The sequence below is a fragment of the Ischnura elegans genome (genome assembly GCF_921293095.1).
Source record: "Ischnura elegans chromosome 13 unlocalized genomic scaffold, ioIscEleg1.1 SUPER_13_unloc_1, whole genome shotgun sequence".
Taxonomy (NCBI): domain Eukaryota; kingdom Metazoa; phylum Arthropoda; class Insecta; order Odonata; family Coenagrionidae; genus Ischnura; species Ischnura elegans.
Window position 1 is genome coordinate 14,043,409 of NW_025791657.1, and position 8,633 is coordinate 14,052,041.

The 8,633-nt window shown below is 35.9% G+C and overlaps 1 long non-coding RNA gene across 1 annotated transcript; it reads left to right on the plus strand.

Annotated features, from left to right (window-relative positions):
• Positions 1-320: 320 nt before the first annotated feature.
• On the plus strand, positions 321-8,629 carry LOC124172349. The gene is made up of 3 exons (XR_006868132.1): positions 321-358; positions 475-612; positions 8,531-8,629. It is a non-coding gene; the product is annotated as an uncharacterized LOC124172349 (long non-coding RNA).
• The last annotated feature ends 4 nt before the right edge of the window (positions 8,630-8,633 follow it).

Below are 8,633 nucleotides of genomic sequence, written 5' to 3' on the forward strand. Positions count from 1 at the left end.
TTTTTGAGATCATATTTAAATGTGAGCTGAACGCGCCCTTTTTCTTAATAATCCCAATGTTTTTGCATTGGTGTACGTAATGGAAATGATCGTAATTTATTAGGAATTTAGTAATCACTGAGTGCTGTGTGGATGCTTTGCTTGAGGAGTGAATTGGTTTAGAGACTGAATTAGTTATTGCTGTGAAACCATGAGTGCTACCACTGGGAATTACTCAGAGTCTCTGTACAGAAATTCCGAGGGCACCCCGTGCAGACTTTGCATGAAGAAAAATGATTATTATTATAACATATTCACTTCAATTGTAGACAGGCAGATAACTGTAGAGGATGCGTTGTATGATTTAGTCGACTTAAAAGTAAGTGGCGGGTTGCATGTTATCGATTTCCTTACCTCGTATTTTATACCGTTCCATGAACATATTTTCCACGGTACGTCTGAAATCTCTTGGTAATGTTTTCATTCCTTTCTTAGGTTGCTGTGGGAGATGGCCTGCCTGCAACTTTATGTCCACCGTGCTTAAAAAAGCTCATCAAATTCTACGATTTCAGGAATATGTGTCATGAATCGGACGCAGAACTGAGAAAATTTTCGTCCAGAAATAACTTCAGGGTGAGTGCTTCTTATTTTTTTTTCATTGGAAGCCTCGTGTAAAATCCACATGATGTTAAATCATTCTCGCAAACTGATATTAACTTGTTCGTGATTATGTACCGTGCTGCCCGGTATTAGTAGTTTAAAGTTTATATCAACGGGAATGAGAAATATAGCAAGATGCTTGTATTTGTTGGTAGAACTGGTTATAACAGTAACTTGAAAAAGTAACTTCATTGTGTATTTGATAAATCACTTGTTACGACGGGCAAAGTATAATGCTTTATGACTGTAACAAACTGGTACGTGCAACGTTTGTTAAAAATCGCTTTGATTAGGCATCAAAAGTTAATGGGGTATTAAATTTATTAATGAACAACAGTAGATGGTGCTAAAGGCCCTTGTGCATGATCAACTGAGCAGTGAAAAGAGTCCAATGTCCCACATAGTGTTTCCGAATTAGTTAATCCTGACGAGGTATTAGTTATCTCGCAGTTGGTTTCTCAATGGTGACGAGTGAAGTCGTTTTTTCTTTTTGTATTGTGAATGTGAATGACCAACTCAAAAAAGATATCAATGAATATGAACATTTTTATAGAATATGTTTTCGATGTATTTCTTTTGCTTTTTACCTCCTGTTTGGTTTTAAATTCCAACACTTACAGTTACGATAATTAATAGAATCGTACTAGCGGACTTTAAGAAGTTTATTTATCATTTTTAAGTTGTAATACACGAAGATATATCCAATGAAATATTTCAACAAATCGATCGAAAATGTTGAGAACAGGTTAAGAAAATTTATTGTACATACCTGGCTATTTAGTCTATTGGTTCGTTGCAATGTTACAATATTAAGCCTGATGCATTTTTTTAACTTGTAACATATCTGATTGATTTGATAACAATATTATCTGATAAAATTATCTTTGTCAGCTGTTTATCAAATGTTTTATGTCTTTGCTTATATAAACCGTTAATGAAACGATTCTTCAATAATAATATTTTGTGTGCATGATTTTGGTACTATCAAACATCATGTACACAAAAGTGTGTTTTTTATTTATCGAGAGTGCGATTTTTATTTATTGAAAGTTTGAATTTTAGTTATTACACTGTGAGAATGGGTACATTTTTATAGGTATCCTAATTTTAAGAGATGTTTTTAATTGTAAAATACTATTTTTTATGTAATTAGATGTTTTTCCCATGTAAGAATCGTCATAATTGTGGCTGGGGATATTGAACACTGTATTGCTCTTTAAATCGGTAGGGGTTGTTGCATTACGGTTCTTGCGTAAATGTCTGTTTACTCCATGAATTTACCTGTGCTAGTTATTGTCTAAATAAATGAATCCAGAAATGTACACAAGGATGTATTGGGTAACACACCCAACTTGTGTGAGTGCATGAATAGAAAATAGAACCTGTCTGATTTGGTCCTTGCATTCATTATTCATGCATTCACACATTAACTTACGTATGATATTGTGTGGTGTAAACAGGCCTTAAAAATATGAGGTGATGATTTTGATTCATCATGTATTTTTTCGGTTAACTTTTTTTAATATTCTTATTATTTGTAGACATAAGTTTTTTTTGTAAATAGCTTCATGGCATAGGGAATGGGATGTATTTCATTTTGCAGATCTATTTTGTTTAATGAATTTGAAGTGCATGGAAAAATTGTTGGGGTAGAAATTGGAATGAACTACTTGAATGGGAAGGTCTTCTTTCCTTGTATATTTTTGGGATAGCTGGCATTATAATTTTAATGGCTGTCTTTTCAAAATCACCACCAGGTTATGACACACACAATAAAAACTTTAGAAAGCAGTTTTTCTTAGGCCATAATATCATTCTCTGTTGTGTATGAGTGTGTTACTTTGCTCTGTGTAATATTTCTTCAGCAGACGCTCGCTCGTTGGCATGTATTTTTGTGTTGCACGTTTCGGTGTCTCTTCTTGAAAGATGCAACCCATTAAGCACTGGCTCAGAACTCTAATCCTGGAGATATGTGATGAAATCACCCTGAAATAGCCTATTCTTGTAAAGTCCACATCAACACCTGTTCGTTCCTGTTCCTGGAGGGCAAGTCTGTAACTCTGTTCTCTCCCGAAAACGGGAGAAAGGAGATTCGTGAAGCGCCTGCGCGAGAGTTGTCGCCCGCCCCAAGTCTCTAGGGCGCCCCGCCGGAGAAAGGAGACTATTTGTCGCCTGGGAGAGTACTAGTCTCTCCACCCAAGTCCGTAAGCCCCCTCAAGCGCCTTTGGCGCCCCAGACGGGCGCTTCAGTTACGTCCCCCTCAAGAGCCCGACGTATCTCTTTCTCCCATGGAGAAAGTGCGTATCTCGACAGTGTTTTGTTGTATTTTCTCAATATGGCGCGTTTTCTTTCAAACCATAGAATATTATTGCTCGTATATGAGGTGCATTTAAGAGAAGTGGGGCAATTAACACCAGTGAGAAATTGTTGCGGGATATTAATAAACCGTTTGAGGCGAGGGAGGAAGATTTCCGGCCGCATTAGCGGAGAAGGTTGTCCTATCCGTCCTTCGATGGTCCGATTCTCTTCCTGCTGAAAATCCATCACCCTCAATAGCAGACAAAAACACCGCAATCCTATGAAATAACAATTATCTGTAGCTCTGAATTCTTTTCGTGTAAGTAGCGGGGTTTAGAAAGCTAATGCTAATTCAGAGAGCGCAAGAAAAGCACTTTAAATAATGGAAAATAACTTCTAAACAGTTACCTATGAAAAGCAACAGATAGTTAATGAAACACAAGACATGCCCTTATTGTTAAAAGAACTTATTCCACGACAATGTAATAGAGTTTCACCATTTCATTGGTTTCACGAATACGAGTGCTCAGCATAACCGTGTGCACACAACATGAGATCGCGAATCGGTTCCGCTGTCAACACATACAGAAGCTATAAATGTACTTCAATAATAAATGAATATCCACAAACTAAGTACTAGCACACACCGTAAATATAAAGTGAGACATAGGCAAATAAAATATAAAAAAACTGGAAATCACTTCCACTCTTTTATTCATCACGAACAACTTACAATCACTAAGCTCGTTATGATAAAAACAACTATTAATTCACTGATTTAAAGCCAGAAATTAGCCCACGAAAGAGGCACAGGTGACTTTTCTGACTATTATTCGTTAATATACTAGAAAAAGAAACTTCACACACAGCTTTGATCTTGATAGCTTGATCGTGAAATGTCAATGTACCTATACGATGAACAACGGAGGTGAACACGCCACTGACAATGTTTACATTGCTGTCAGACATTAATCGATATGGTAATAACACTGCTTACAATTCAATCACGATGGAGCACTGATAATTACAACTCTTAGCCGATATTTTTGTACATTGCAACCACTGGCACTGTGATTATCAGCAGAAGATTTACGGGAGTTGTCACATTGACAATAACACAATTTTGGCACAAAAGATGTTTGCACAAATCTGCAAGCATCGAGCAAAAGCTGTATTCACATTAGAAATATACTCTTAATTTTCAACTTTGGTGAGGTTGTAATTGATACGAAATGAAGAATTAACATGGTGACAAGCAAAATATACCGGCACTTGGATTTAGCCTAGCAGCCGCTTGCAAGCGAGGAATCACTGCGCGCGGTCAAAAAAGTAGTCCCGACTTTAGTAAGTCATAATGAGGTTATTATGCATTTAATTTAGAAAATATTTGCATGGATGAGTTTGACATAAAATAAAAAACATTTTTAAATTGCACACGGTTAATTTTTCGATAAATCAAGCTCCAATATCAGATTCGCCTTAGAAATTTTTCATACTACCCATCGGAGAGAGTTTTCTCCCATCCGAACGGGAGAAACAGTTCTCTCTACCGAGTTACGGACTTGGGTGGGGAGACAATTTTGGGCGACAACTCTCTCTCCCAAACGAGGCGCCCCAAGTTACCGACTTGCCCTCCTGGCTTCCACAAAGCGATCGTATACCCATCTGTCGATCATTTCTAGCTTGTCAGTTTTCGTTCTCCCTGATTGTATGTCTTTCTCCCACATGGAACCTGGGTAACTCTTCAGAGACAGTACATTTAAAATCTTTTGCTCTGAAAATAAGTTCCCTTCATTTTGATGCCAGTACCACAGTTTTACCACTCCTGTTTGGATGAATCTTGGCGATATCAGTGTCAATATAGGGCTTATTCTCAAGAAGCAGTCAAGTAAAAAAATGTAAAACGTCTGAAAGCAACAAATCAGAATAAGATGGAATAGATGACAAAAAATGGCGTTGGCAGACTGGAAATAATTTACTCTCTCCGAGTCTGGAACCCTGGTCTTTCAAAATGAAAGTGCGGTACGCTACCACTCGGCCAAACTGGCATTGAAACTACGAGCCAAATGATTTAATTAAATTCAATGTGATTGTATTTTTAAATGTTAAAAGCTTTTTTCCCTCAAACCCGGGCGTATATGGACAAAACCCTTCAACAGTATTCATATCTAATTGTCTACTTACAAATAAAAAAGGTGTCATCTTCTTTCTTGACAGCACTTGCACAAAGTCACCATGAGACTGTAAGAGATACTTCACGGTGATATCAGGTTGCCTCAGAGGATCCCATTTTTAATTTGAAATCAATTATCTATACTTTCATTAAACAGTCATGCTAGACATTAACATAACATAAATTTTACAAATCTTCTTTCCTCAAAATTGTAATCTGCATAGTTATCTCCTATTTATCTCAACAGATTTCAATGATTAACTTCAGTTCTATACAGTTACAAGAAGTGATATAACTTCCATTGAGCAAAGTGTATTTGAGTAATGTAAAGGAACTCTTACTTGCTTATTATTTCATTAGAGAAACCTAAGTAAACGTAACGTTGTATTCATATAAGGATACATTAGTAACGATTTTTTGAATGAATTAAAGGCTCTAATGAGTACGTAGATCTGTGTACGAAACTAAGAACTGGTTTATGGTCTCTATCCAAATCATTATGTTTTTTGGTAGTTTCATTGTTCATGGAAGGAGTCATTGTTGTTTAAAATCAATTTCTTTTGCGTTGAAAAGTGTGTCAGTACAATTATTTTTCAAAATTTGAGTTTTTTTATATTTCTTTACTGTAACCATCACTTGAGACACGTGAATATCGCAAAAGCAAAATGGATGCGATGTGCACAAATAAATGCAAGATAGATACGGTGACTGGAAATTCATGATATTTTACGCAAATTTGCTTTTTAGATGTCAAAATTCATACTTTATGGGCCAAGCGCAGTTTGAATGCTCTGCCGACACTCACCACTTAAAACATGTGAGCCACTTTCCAGCTGCTAGTTGGCTGGGACTCTAGATGGCCGCGAACTACAAGTGGGCACTGGCAAGCAATACCTCCGCCACTATATGTCTTGATCCTTAATTTATTAATTTTTTACTACATAATTATTTAAAATATTCTGTATTTTGTCATATAACTGTGTTTCACTACATTTTATCGTCAACTACCTCATTATGAAAATAAAAAATAGATGCTACAAAATGCGATAAACTGTTATTGAAAGTGCAATAAAATAAAAATGAAAGTGCCATTTTCACGCAATGTCAGTTTTAAGTATAATAATAGTATAATGGTCATTTTAAGAATATCAGGTTTGTAAAAATAGTTTAGGCAAAGATGATTTTTTTTTTGCTTTCAAATTGTATTAATTTGGTCATTGGTAAATAAAATAAATAGAGTTAAGAACATAAGGTGAACTGACCTAGAAAAGTAGTACTCTTAATTAGTAGGTAATATTTTAGATGCTGCATAAAATCTATCAAAGTCTTTATTTATTAAGGTATTTTACATGTAAACAAAAAATTGTAATAATTGGTCTGACGAAAGTAGTTTTACCAAACTATTCCAGTATAGATCATTAAAAGTGAAGCAAATATAAAACTTGTTATTATAATTTTACAACATATAATCAAGAAACTAACAAACTAAACGACCTTAATTTTTAGTTCCTCCCTTACCATATGCAAGAGTTAATTTAATGAAAGGAAAGCTTATTCCACATCAATGATCCTATTCAAAGACACCATTGTTGAAAATAGAGAATTTGGTGGTTTTGAAGTAAGAGATCTTTGCAGCTGGCAGGCTGTGCTCTAATTACTAAAACATACATTCCTTTGACAGACTGCGAACTACCCAATGCCTATATCTTGGTAAGTTATTTGCTCTTCAACATTAAAAACAGAGGTGAATGATCTTCTGTTGTGAAAGTGTAAATATATGGGTTCTTATGGGTAGTCTCTCTAAATTGTATATCCTTCAGTTGGGCAACTTAACTAATTGGACAATACAACTGAAAAAGCATAGCCATGCTTATCTATTTCCATGTAAGCAAATCCGAACTTCACAAATCTGCTTATGTTCTGTCAGAAATATCACACGCCACATCGAGTAAGCCTGTAGTGATCAGTTCCTATTATACTTAGAAGCTAAACATCTTCATATTGGACCCCATAGTTTAATCAATAGAACATTTTTAGATATATAAAGAGGTCATCAACAAAATAAACACATTCCAATTCAGTTTCTGAGACACCAATGTGTAAAATTATTAGTTAGTGATTTTATTCTTATAAACGCAACTTCTCTGAAAATTATTTTTGCAGGAGCAAATCAGCATTACAAAATTTAGTTTTTATGTTCATCAAGCGTTGATAATTGTTACCCTAAATCTCTATTTAAATTACAAGCTCGTGACTTGAAAAGAAGGATGTTAGGATACTTCACATGAACATGGTATTCCAGGGTTAAGGAGAATTTTCTGTGAATTGGACGATTTGAAGGCTTTCTCCTGGCTCCAAGGATTTTGTGATAAAGCCATAATATGACATAAGTTTCAACAAGCTTTAGCTTTAGCTCCATATGGCAAGGTGACCAGGTCCCACAGTTTGTTACACTTAAAGGACTGCATTTCCTGATCCATTGCCCTCTTCCTATTTGACCTTTCGGGGCCAGCCAAGGCCTCATCAACTGAAATAGGATCCTTGCCACTTTCAGAACGACTCGAAACTAAAAATGAAGGTACAAAGTCAGGGTAAAGTTTAGGGGTCCTATTTCTTAAAGGGTATTTTCTCTCTCTCTCAATACTGGATTCCCTGACTTCAATAGATTCGCCACAATGTTCAATATCAAGGACATCGTTATTGGAGTCTACTTCCACATCCAAAACACGATCTTGACTTTCTGTCATTGTTCCTTCCATTCTAATCTCATTAAACCCATTTGAACCACAACAACCTCCCCACAACTCTTGTGGAGTCTTACCTTGAATAGCTGTATGTGGTACATAGTTTTTAATGTAGACTGCAGTGTTACTGGTCTCCACCCATAACCCTTTGGTAAGCCTGAATCAAACAACATGCATCTAGTCATTACACATATTGTGCGATTAGCATGTTCTGCCACACCATTCTGTTCAGGGGTGTATTGGGTGCTAGTATAATGCTCTATTCCAATTACCCTTAAAAAATAATCTAACTTTTGATTAGGTAAATCAAGACCATTGTCAGATCTTACAACCTTAATCCTTTTATCAGTCTTGTTATCAGCCCAAGCTTTAAATTCATTGAATCTATTTAATGTTTCACTTTTGGATTTAAAAAAATAGCAAAATGGCTTCCTGGAATAATCAACAACAAGCACAAACATGTATTTTGCCCCACCAACTGAGACATCACTTATTCGACCACAGAGATCCATATTTACCAGACCCAAAACTTGATTAACAGGCATGCTGACACCACTCCATTTTTATATGAAAGCATAGGCAATATGTTTAACATCCTTTTTCAGATTACTTTAGAGCATCCCATTCATGTATTTTGAAGGGGGTAATTTTTTTTTCTCTCTTACTTTTTCTGCAGAGTTTTGAAGGTGGATGGGCAGCTGATGACAATTCGGGGCCTTCTGTGGAGACTGAGGGCTGCATTGAAGATGTGATTGAAAACAATTCACAGGCCACATGCT